This window comes from Belonocnema kinseyi, chromosome 6 (genome assembly GCF_010883055.1).
Source record: "Belonocnema kinseyi isolate 2016_QV_RU_SX_M_011 chromosome 6, B_treatae_v1, whole genome shotgun sequence".
Taxonomy (NCBI): domain Eukaryota; kingdom Metazoa; phylum Arthropoda; class Insecta; order Hymenoptera; family Cynipidae; genus Belonocnema; species Belonocnema kinseyi.
The window spans coordinates 41,029,649-41,041,908 of record NC_046662.1 but is presented as its reverse complement, the minus strand read 5'-3'; the positions used below and the strand labels follow the sequence as shown (position 1 = coordinate 41,041,908).

At 27.4% G+C, this 12,260-nt stretch overlaps 1 protein-coding gene across 1 annotated transcript in view; it reads right to left on the bottom strand.

The window, feature by feature from the left end:
• The window catches only part of LOC117175116 (putative polypeptide N-acetylgalactosaminyltransferase 9), a 524,817-nt gene extending 516,664 nt beyond the window's left edge, over positions 1-8,153 (bottom strand). The window contains exon 1 of the mRNA XM_033364686.1: positions 7,905-8,153. The gene's annotated coding sequence lies outside the window, so the exon portion shown is untranslated. The remainder of the gene's footprint in view (positions 1-7,904) is intronic.
• Positions 8,154-12,260: the final 4,107 nt, after the last annotated feature.

The window sequence follows — 12,260 nt, the reverse complement described above, 5'->3', positions numbered from 1 at the left end:
CCCATACACCCTCCTCTTTGATAGGATTGTAGAATACTCCATTCGTTACAAATATGAAGCAGCCAACTGGTTGAAAGTTAAGGATTATATTAATAAAAATAACTGATTCAATTGATTATAGTTACTGGTTATACAATTCAAAAATAACTGATTTGACCAATGGAAATTATAGTTTAGATCAATTAATTTTCATTAATGAAAAATAAATGGTTAAACTACTTCGTTAAAAATCATGATTTTAGTTGAAAATTCGTAGTTTTTTTTTTTTGTTACAAAATAAATTTTTTAACTGCAAATTGATCTAATCCATTTTTGGTTGAAAATTGATTCATTTTACTTGAAACAAATTTATCTTGATGAAAATTCGTTTTTGCTAAAAAAAATAATCTTCCTGGTAAAATATTTGACTAGGTTGTTGAAATTTTAATTATTTTGGTGAGATTTTTTCATTAAAAATTAATTTTGTTAACTAAAGTTCGAACATTTCCATTTTTAGTTTAAAAATGGTGGTTTAAAATCTTAGTGAAAATTTATTTAACATCCATGTTAGTTAAAAATGCAACTGCTTCTTTGAAGATTCAACTATTTCGGTGATGATTCGTATCTTTTGGCCGATTTCTGCTTTTTGTTGAAATATATAATTATAAATTCTACTATATGGTTTTAAAGCTTATCTTTTTTGGTAGAAAATTAATTTTCTTGGCGCAAAATTAATTTCTTTCTTGCAATTCAACTTCTTGGTACGGAGTTGAACTGTTTAGTTAAAAATTCAATTTTTTGATTCAAGAATCATCATTTCAATTGACAATTCTTCTCTTCGCTTACAAATTGATCAATTTAGTTAAAAATGTAACTATTTGATTAAAAAATCGTTTTTTTTTCTTTTTGAAACTTGCAGATTCCACAAAATTCTTTAAATCTTGTGAAATTCCAAAAAAAAGATAATAAAATCCCTGGAAAACTACAAGTAAAATTTATTTAAAATCCCTTGAATATTTAAATAAAATAAAAGTTATCAATAATTAATGATCTCTAAACAAAAAGTTTGAATGCCTCGAAATCCTTGGAGATTCACTAAAAAATTTTAAATCATGATAAATCCCTTGAACTTCCTTAACATCTTTGGAAATCTCTAAAAATCTCTTAAAACTTTATTTCAATTATTTTTCCAAAGTTCTTTGGAGATACCTTAAAATTTTTTAAAATCGTAAAAAGTTTTTTGAATTACTTGAAATTTTTTTAATCTCTTGAAATCCCTTGAAATATTTCCTTTGGAAATGGTAAAAATCGATTAAAATAAGTAACAATTATCTAAAATCCCTTGAAAATTTCAATTAAATTAAACTTAGTTATTAAAGATCCCTAAAAAACATAATGCTCAAATCCCTAGAAATTAAAAAAGAATCCTTTAAATCTTGTGAAATTCCATGAAATACCTTTAAATCCTTTAAAATCTTTAATATCGATAAAAATTTGTTAAAATGAATTTTATTTCTTTCATATCACTGCTATTCCTTGGAAATATTTTCAAATGCTCAAAAATTTTCTGAAATCTCTTTAAATTATTTAAATATTTTAAAATTCTGTTAAATCGGTTAAAATTTTCATTGGAAACCATATAAATACTTTCCAAAAATAACAAATAATTGGGTTTCATTTTTTTCTAAAGTTCAAATCCCTAGAAATGTGTGAAATCCCTCAAAATCATTGGAATCGTTAGAAATCCCTTGAAATTTCATTTAACTGTATTTATTTTAGAGAATTCTTTAGAAATCCCTTCAAGTCTCTGGAAATCCTACAAAATTGTTGAAATCCGTTAAAATCCCTTGAAATGCTTTAGATTAGTTGAAATATTTGGAAATCCCATAAAATCCTATAAAATTCTTCGAAATTTGTTGAAGCGTATTTACGTTTTTGAAGAAATTTCTTTTTGCTTTATAAAATGAATCACCCTATTGTGTATTATATGCTTAACTGAGATTTGTGTTCACAATGGAAGCAGACTCAGACGCTGATCCCCCGTATAAATTATACCGGTAAATTCTTTAACCTTTGAAGGCCATCTGGATAAAATAACACGCCATACCAAAAAAATAAACTTTAGCTTTTGAAATTGAACTATGCTTTCATAATTTAAAATAAATAAAATTTTATAAGACTATCTCGCAACATTTTTTTTTTAAATAAAAAGTTTGAATGGACTTAAACTAGCAAGAAATGTTACAGAAAATTCAGTGTGTGAAATCCTCTAAATTCTCTTCTGGCAGATTTTCCCGGATTTTAATTTTCTCTTCCGGCATATTTTTCTAATTTTTCTATATTTCTGGAGATGAATTTTTAGTCCAGTTGGAATTACCCTTGAATTCTTTGGAATTTTTCAGAATTTATTGGCGTCGACGATCAAATATGCCAGAAGAGAAAATTAAAATCTGACATATTTTGCTGGAAGACCATACTCGAACTTTTTTACTAAGGTTTTAGGAAATAGTGTTTATATTAAGCCTATATTTTTTACTTAAATTAAGCCCATCAAAAGCTAACATAAAAATCAATATTATTTCTCGAAAATCTAACAAGAACTATTTTCTGACATAATTATCGATATAATTATTTTAAGCCCCCAAAAAAGCCAGAAATATCGACATTAAAATTAAATCTATTTAGGGCTTAATTTCAACCTAAACACCATCTTACTTTCAAGAAAGGGTTTTCGCACTGAACAACGTTGAAAATTTTATTCAGAACCATCAATATTAGGTGACTTGAGTTGAAACTCAAATTTTCTCTTCACAATTAGCTACGGAATTCAAATGAATCACTATTTTTTAAATATCAACGCCTTAGGCATGTTTTATAGGGCCCCAAAAAAAACTTCAGAAGTGAAAAATTGTATTTTGTGCGTATTTGGCGCTATTTATTTTTTTCTTGCGATTTCTTTTACCACAAATTGTTTAGGATATGTACGATATTACTTTTAATAAAATCTGTAAATAAATTGTTTACACAAGTTATTATTGTTTATATCAATTTCCTCTTAAAATACAGACAGAAAGTCGCTGTTTTTACCGAATTTGTCAACTTATTTTCAACTTTTGAGTTAGATCGAGACAGTAATCAATTAAATTTAACAAGAAATAATGTTGTCAACAATTTAATATTATTTATAATAATACTCTCTTATAATAACGCTATCTTGAAGTTTTTTCTAACACGTTCTACTATTTGTCCATTTTTTTATTTAGAGTGAGGTACTAATTCAAGTTTACAAAATTAATTTTTTAAACAATTTATTATTATTATTAATAAAATTCTCTTTAAATAATGTTAGAAAGCTGTGGTTTTCTCAGATATTTTTTTTTACTTTTTGTCAACTTTTCACTTAAAGAGAGATGAAAATCCAATTTTATTTAACAAATAAAATTGTTTGAACAAATTATTGTTGTTTATAACTATTTTCTCTTGTAGTAAATGCTATATTGTTGTGGATATTTTCTGAATTTTTCCACATTTTCACAACTTTTCACTCACTGAGATAATAATTATTGCCAGTTGACCCACATAATTGTTTAAACATATTAATTTTGTTTATTGTTATCTTCTCCTACGCTCATTAGAATGTTTGTTCGAATTAAACAAACATTTTTTTCTAAAATTCTTAAGCCTTTTCCACTTGTTACTTCATAATGTAATAAAAATTGAAGATAACAAACTTAATTGTTTAAACAATTTACTATTGCTTATAACTGTTTTCTCTAAGATAATTGCTAGGAAAATGCAAATTTTTCTGAAATTTCAAACTTTGCTTTAGCATTTTAGTAGAGAACAAATAAATAATAAGGACTAACATTATTTAAAAGGAATATTATTAGAAATAATAATAAAGTGTTTAAAAAATTATTCTTGTTAACCTGCATTCATTATTCTTCACTAAGGGAAAAGTAAACTGAACATTAACAATTTCGAAAGAAGCCTAAACTTTGTCGTATTATTCAAAAATAATATTATTAAAAACTATTATAAATTTAAACAATTCTTTGCATTAAGTATTGTCTCACTCTAAGTGAAAATTTGAAAACAAGTAACAAATTTAAAAAAAAACACACAACTATCTAGCATTTCTATTAGAGATTAAAGTTATAAATAATAATAATAATTTGTTTAAACAATTATTTCTCTTAATTTGAATGATTTTTGCCTTCCTCTGAGTGAAAAGTGAACCAAAATATGGACATTTGAGAAAAAGCTGCACTTTACTTGTATAAGGGAACATTATTATAAATAATAATAATAAATTGTTTGAATAATTATTTCTATTAAATTTCATTGATTGCTGTATTAATCTAACTGAAAATTTGAAAAAACCTAAAAAACCGCGACTTTCTGACTGTATTTTAATAGAAAATGACTATAAGCCATAATAACTGCTTTAAACAATTTACTTAAAGATAAAATGATCAGTATACAGTAATATTTTATGTATACAAAACAATTGCTATGAAAAGAAGCCACAAAAAAATAATAAGCCCCAAAAAATCACAAAACAAATTTATTTTGATAATGGGATCTTTCGGGACCCTATAAAACATACTTATGGGGGTGATATCTGAAAAATAATTAATTATTTGTGTTTTATACCTAAGTAAGTTTTTTTTAAAGCATTCACTTTTTGTGGACTCGACCAATTTTGGAACGATAAACATGAAAATTCGAATAAGAAAAAATTTGGGCTATCCTATTGTTCATAGTTTCATAAATTTCGAAAATGAAAAAAAAAATTGAAAACCTGAAAATTCCTCCTAATTCATCTTATTTTTAGTATGAAAATCACTTGAAGAATGATAAAAAACCGTACCTACCGGTTTCAAAAAACAAGTCATGTAAATGCAAATGTGGAGAATGAAAATAACGGAGTTCCAGCGTCTAATATTCAATGCGTGAGGTAAATACATTTCAGCTATGACACATTCCTAACAGAATTCCATTCAACTTAATTTGCTAGTAGATATTTTCAGAATAGATAAAAAATTTTTTGATTTTCATAGTTCATTTGTTATATTTAGATGAGAAACGTAAAAACACATTTAAATCTCAATTTTATTTTTGTGGTTGATTCTGAACCAATCTATATATAGGTTATTACATTTTTCAAATGGGAAAAGAAACAACTAAAATATTTATACATTTTGAAAATTTCTAATAACTAAAATATTCATTGTACTGTATTGTATTGTTGAAATTGATAGGAATTAAAAATCAAATTTTGAAAAATGGCAGGTCTACTTTTGGAAAATAGTAATTTCTATTGAATTGAAACACAGTTTTGATAGAAAAAATCAATTAGCTAAAATAATTGCCGTCAGGCACTAAAATAATTATTAGGACTTTAAAAAAGGTGCGTCTGAAAAAATTCCAGTTTTTTTTTTTAAATTCCATGACTTTTGGGGGTTTCCACGTCTTTTGGGTCTTGTAACAACCCCAAATAATACATAGGAGTTTAAAAAATTCCAGGTAAATTCAACAGAATTAGGGTAAATTAAAAAAATATATAACCAATTCATTCAATCAAATCCGAGTAAATTTAGAGAAATTAAAGAGAAATAAAACAAATTCAATACACTTGATAAAAACATTAAAGTTCAATTGAGAATACTTTTTTAATATTTTAAAATTTTATTAAATACATTCGCCTTGTCAGAAAATTTTAGGGAATTCTAAAGAATATAAATATAAATAATATAATATAAATATAAATACAAATAATATAATATAAATATAAATAAGTGAATTTTTAAAAATTAAAGTGAATAAAAAAAAATTCCAAATAATTCCAAACAATTAAGAAAATTAAAAAGAAACAATCGTAATCCAAAATATTCCCTTGATTTCAGTAAAAGTTTAGTAAGAGTTTTCTGAAGAAATCCTGCACATACGATTTAAAAAAAATCTTTTTCGAAATTAATAATAAATCAAACCTTGTTCTATATTTACATTCCTGATAGGGTAAATTTGGATCAAAATTTCTGTTTATGAATAAAAGGTTTCTCACTTTTTTTCTTACATCCCGATAATAAAATTCAACTCTTTTTAGTAACAAGTTTATTTTTTTTTAAAGTCTACTATCATATTTTGGGTTCAAACTATTGCAATGCATATGCAACTATTTTGTTAAAAATGCGTTAAATTTTTTATTTAAATTAACTATTATTTCGTAAATAAAAATTTATTTATTAAATTTATGGTCAAAAATAAATATTTGGTAGAAAATTATTCTTTTTGGATAGAAGTAAATCTTGTTTGTTGATAACTAATATTTTAGTTGAAAATTTAACAATATTGTTGAAAATTCAGCTTCTCAGGTAAAAATTTAACAATTTTGTTAAAAATTAAGTTTTTTCTCGCTTAGAATTAATTTTTTCAGCAGAAAATGTAAAAATTCATATTTTCATGTTGAAAATTCAACTATTTTGTGGAAAATTCGTCTTCTGGCTTTAAAGTCTAACAATTAAGTAGAAAATTAGACTATTTGTTTCAAAATTCAACTTTTTTGGTAAAACATTAAACTAAATGATTCAGAGCTAAACTATTTATTTGGAAATGTTATTATTTAGTAGGAAATTACCTTTTTTTAAATGAAACAGTTTTCTTGAAAATGAATGTTTTGAAATACACTTCTTTGGTTGAAAATTTAACTACATTGTTTAAAATTTGTTTTAAATAATTAAAAAACTTTCTTCTTCAAAGTTCATCATTACCCATTTAATGCTAGATTTAAAAAAATAGTTAACAGTTGATTATTTTAGACCAAAAAATGTATCTATCAAATAAAAAATTTATCTATTTTGTTGAAAAATCTTCTTATGGTAGAAAATTATTCTTTATAAGTTGAAAATTTAATTATTTTGTTAAAGATTCAACTGGTTTTTTAAACGTTGATTTATTTGATTAAAAAATGAACTAATTTTTTAACAAATTGTCCATTTCAATTAAATATGTAAATTATTCTTTAAAAGTTTAACAATCTTTCTGAACATTTTTCTCTTTTGTTTGAAAGTTCTACTATTTAGCCATTAATGCAACTTTTTATTTAAACCCCGATCTACAACAAATGTTAAACGAAAACAAAGTATCGAATCCTTTTCGCAATTCGTAAAATTAAAATTTTATAAACATTTTTTTTAAGTTCTACACGTACTGAAAAAATCGAGCAATTTTTCACAAAATTTCGGGTACAACAGGTCCTTTTCCAGCTCGATTTGTACCAAAAAAATCCAATTTGCACCGAAATTTCAGTACGCGTTGCCACGGTCTATTTGTTTAATTATTATAAATTATTGTTTATAAAATATTATTCTGCATTAAAAAAGGTGTAAAAAGGCAATAAGAAAGAATTGGATGCATTGACAAGTGTGTCTTTATCTAGGTTTCTGTATATCAGACAAGGTTTTTTCATTAAAGTTATTAAACCATTTTTTCAGTTGTCTTGAATTTATCGTTTAGTAGTTTTGGATAGTTTTTAAATAATTAAAGAAAGAAGATTAGTATCAAGCACTTTTTTTTAATACGTAAAATTCAGTTACATTTTTACAAAACATCTAAATGTTTATTTAACAAAAGCATTATAGGTTGGGAGTTATACCTAAAAAGTTTTTCGCATAAATGTGATAGTTTTCTAATGGGCCGATTAATAAAAAAAACTGTTTAAAACGGCAGAAAAAAGTTGCTCATATTTTTAAAAATATTTCAGGCCTTTCAAGAGTTTTATATTTTCTTTTGAATTACTCATACATCACCAAAAAAATGCTTTCTACAAAGAAACATTGAGTTCAACCACTTTCAGTTTAAAAATTTTATTCAACAACTTATCTTTGAAAAAGAGTGCATTCAAAAGTTTCAATATTACCCACCTCTGAGATAGCCAAGTTTGTAAAAATTTCCAAAAAATGAGACACAAATCACACAAAAACACTCATCAAAAAACACTTATGTCACATTTACATAACAGTTTCCCTTTAAAGTCAACTAGGGACTGAAATTCAAATTGTAAATCGAATCGGTAAACCAAACGGCGCGAAACGACTATGTGCACAGAAAATCAGTACTAAGGTGATGAAGCTGATTAGACTGGTTGGAATACGTTCTAGCACCCACGAGCGGAGAAAGCGCGCCGGTCGACGTTCGGGCGCTAACTGAGTTCCAAGTACGACAAACAGGTCCGATAGTCTTTCCTATACACCTGCAATATACTACTCACAACATTCAACACATACGCTGCGGAGTGGAAGATGTTGGAAGCGCTGAATACCGGGATGTGCGGGCAGAAGTGGGGAGCGAGAGAAACGAGAGAAGGGTGGTAGGAGGAAAGGAGATAAATATGAGTGAAGAAGATGAAGAGGGGGAAGGGGCAGGAGAAGGATACTACTCTGGATGGCCTTTACGCGAAAACCAGATTCCTGCTTCAGCGCGAGATTGTGCAACCCGAACTCTCGATCCAAAGCATCGTCTCCAGTTGGGAATGTTTATAAGGTTTTAATAGCGATAGAAACGGAAAAAATTGCGCCGTAAGAGTGAAAAATTGCACAACGGAGCGATCAGGGAATGCCAGGTGCTAGCACATGCCAAGCGCGAGCACAAGCCAAGTGATTTTCTAATGTTCGCATGGAAGGTATAATGAAGCCAGGAGGAGGTGACTTGGTGTAATTATTAAGTGGTTGGTTCTTTTGATCATGTGATGACGAATATGGTATTTATTGATCAGGGGATCACGCTAAAAACTACGCATAGTAACACCTCTCCCCTGCTTTTAGTTTAAATGCGAATGGAATGTTTATAACGTTTTCACAGTGATAGAAAAGTAAAAAAAACAGCTCCGATTTAAAAAAATTGCACAACGGAGCGATTAGCGAATGCCACGTGCTAGAATATGCCAAGTGATTTTCTAATGATTGCATGGAAGGTTTAATGATGCCATGTGGACGTGACTTGGTGTAATTATTAAGCATTCGGTTCTTTTGGTCATGTAATGAGAAATAGGGTATTTACTGAGGAGGGGATCCCCCTAAAAACTACGGCAATTAAAAAAAAACTGCGCCGTAAGAATAAAAAAACTGAACAGCGAAGCAAATGCCAAGCGCTAGCACATGCCAAGTGATTTTCTAAGGATCGCATGGGAGGTTTAATTATGTAACTTGATGCGATTATTAAATGATCGATTATTTTGGTCATATTACAAGGAATATGGTATTTATGGAGGAGGGGGATACGTAAAAAACTAGGGTTGTTAACACCTTTCCTCCTTTTTCTCCTTTTTTTTTGTTTACATGCAAATGGACTGTTTATTAGATTTTAATAGCGATAGAAAAGTAAAAAAAAACTGTTCCGTAAGAATGAAAAAATTAAACAACGGAGCAAATGCCAAGCACTAGCAAATGTCAAGCGCTAGCACATGCCAAGTGATTTTCCAATGTTCGCATGGGAGTTTTAATAATGTGACTTGCTGTAATTAATAAATGGTTGGTTATTTTGGTCATGTGATTAGAAATATCATATCAACTGAGGAGGGGTTTACGTGAAAAACTACGGTTGCTAACACCTTTCGCCTCTTCTCCTTTTTTTGATTAAAATGCGAATAGAATGTTTATAAGCTTTTAATAGCGACAGAAAAGTAAAAAAAAAAACTGAGCCGTAGGAATAAAAAAATTACATAAAGGAGCGATGAGCGAATTACAGGTACTGGCACATGCCAAAGAGTTAGCACATGCCAAGTCGTTTTTTAATGTTCACATTGGAGATTTAATGATTCCATGTAGAGGTGACTTGTTTTAATTATTAAAAGGTCGGCTAATTTGGTCATGTGACGAGGAATATAGTATAAATTGTGAAGGGGGTCACGCTAAAAACTACGGGTGGTCACACCTATCCTCTTTTTCTATTTTTTTTTTTTTTTTTTTTTTTTTTAATACGAATGGAATGTTTATAAGGTTTTAATAGGAATAAAAACGTAAAAAACTGCGAACTAAGAGTGAAAAAATTGCACAACGGAGCGATCAGCGAATACCAGGTGCTAGCACATGCCAAGCGCTAGTACATGCCAAACGTTAGCACATGCCAAGTGATTTTCTAATTTTCGCATGTGAGGTTTAATGATGCCATGTGGAAGTGACTTCGTAAAATTATTAAGTGATCACACTTTGGTCATGTGACGAGGAATATAGTATCTATTAAGGAAGGGTTCACACGAAAAACTACGGTTGATAACACCTTTCTCCCCTTTTCCCCTCTGTTTTTAGCTTAAATTCGAACTAAAGTAATATAACCCATTCAAAAAATCCAAATATTTTCAGTTGAAAAGTCTACTATTCAATTTTTGGTTCCGAGTTCAGCGCCAATAGTCAAAAATGATAGTATTTGGTTAAGTGTTTTATTAATTTGTTGAAAATGCAACTATTTTGTTAAAAAGTCATTTTTTAAATTATAAATTCAGCTACTTGCTTGAAAGTTGACTTACTTTAAAAAAAATGTTGTTAGATTCATCTCCTTGGTTAAAAATTTAGCTATTCCATTTTTTTTTAAATTATCTTCTGGGTTGAAAAATCACCTTTTCTGTTAAGATCTTTTGTTGAAAATGCATTTTTTTAATATTCACGATTTCAATAGAAAATTTATCTGTTCTGTTGAAAATGTAAATATTTTGTTGAAAATTAGTTGTATTTTTTTGTTTAAAAATTAATGTTTCATTGAAAAATGATCTTTTTCGAGTAGAAAATTGTGTATTTTAACAAACAAAATTCTTTTTTTTTTGCGAAAATTGATCTTTTTGGTTAAAAAGATATCCTTTTTGGTTGAAAATCCGATGGTTCATTTCTAAAATTAAATCATTTGGTTGACGATTAAACAACTTGTTAAAAAAATTAACTATTTGATTAAAAATTAAATTTTCTGTTAAAATTTATATTTTTGGTTCAAATTCAACTGTTTGGTTAAAAATTGAATTATTTTCATAAGAATTTAACTTTTAGGTACGACATTTTTTTTAAAAAAATCATATTTTCGGACTGAAAATTTTTAATTCTACGAATTTGTACAAAAATTATTGTATTTTTTTGAACATTCATGTTTTTTGGTAAAATATTCATTTTCTTGTTGATAATTTTACTATTTGATTTAAAATTAATTTTTGTAAGTTGACAATTCAATTAATTGGTTGAAAGTTGAATAAGTTAGTTAAAAACGCATATTTATTAGGAGTCACCTTTTTACTTTAAAATTGAACTATTCCATTTTTCGAAAATTAGTCTGCCGAATTAAAAACTCATGTTTCGGGTTGTACTCTTTTTATCAAAATTATTTTTTTATAAATTCATCAGCTTGGTTGAATATTGATCTCTTTAATTGAAAATGTAACTATTAATTGTGCTAAAAAATAGTGTTTTTTTTGTTTGACACTAATTTTTTAAACTAAGACTGTGACTATTTAACTTTCGTTTAAAAGTTGATATTTCTTTATTGAAAATTGATCTTGTCTAACTGAAAATTCATGTCCTTTTTTTAGAAAGTTTTGTTTTTGTTCGAAAATCAATATTATTGGTTAAAAATTCAACTATTTGGTTAAGAGTTGAAACAGTTTCTTAAAATGCATTTTTTAAGAGTTAACACCTTAGTTGAAAATTTAACTACACTCAAGGATCCATTCCGCTCGGAAGCGCCACAGTGCGCGAGTACTCAGTCGAGTATGTTGCGCAATATTATGCCTTCTCATTGGAATTGGTCAGGCGGTCTTGAATTTTTACGTTTAGAGTGTATACCATTTTCAAAAAGTTAGTCTTCCGGGATAAAAAAGAAAATAACTTTTTTGTTGCAAAATTGTATCTTTTGGTTGATAATTCAACCATTTTGTAGATAGTACATCTAGGGTAGATAAATTAAAAAAAAAACAACGATGACTTTTCTACAGTCAAACTTGCATTTGTATTTTAAAAAAAATTCACCGAAACAGTTGAATTTTTAACCAAAAAAGATGGAATCGTTAAATTATCAGTTTAAGAAAATTAATTTTCTTTGAAAAAACATTAATCATTATTATTATTATTATTATTATTATTATTATTATTATTATTATTATTATTATTACACCATTAAGCCATTTCCCTTTCGGGATAGGCGTAAATGAGCTACCAAGGTATACGAACTTATCAACTTGTTCAATTCTCTCATCATTTAATAAAATATTGCATAGTGTTTTCTCACTCTTTCCTTCGAACACC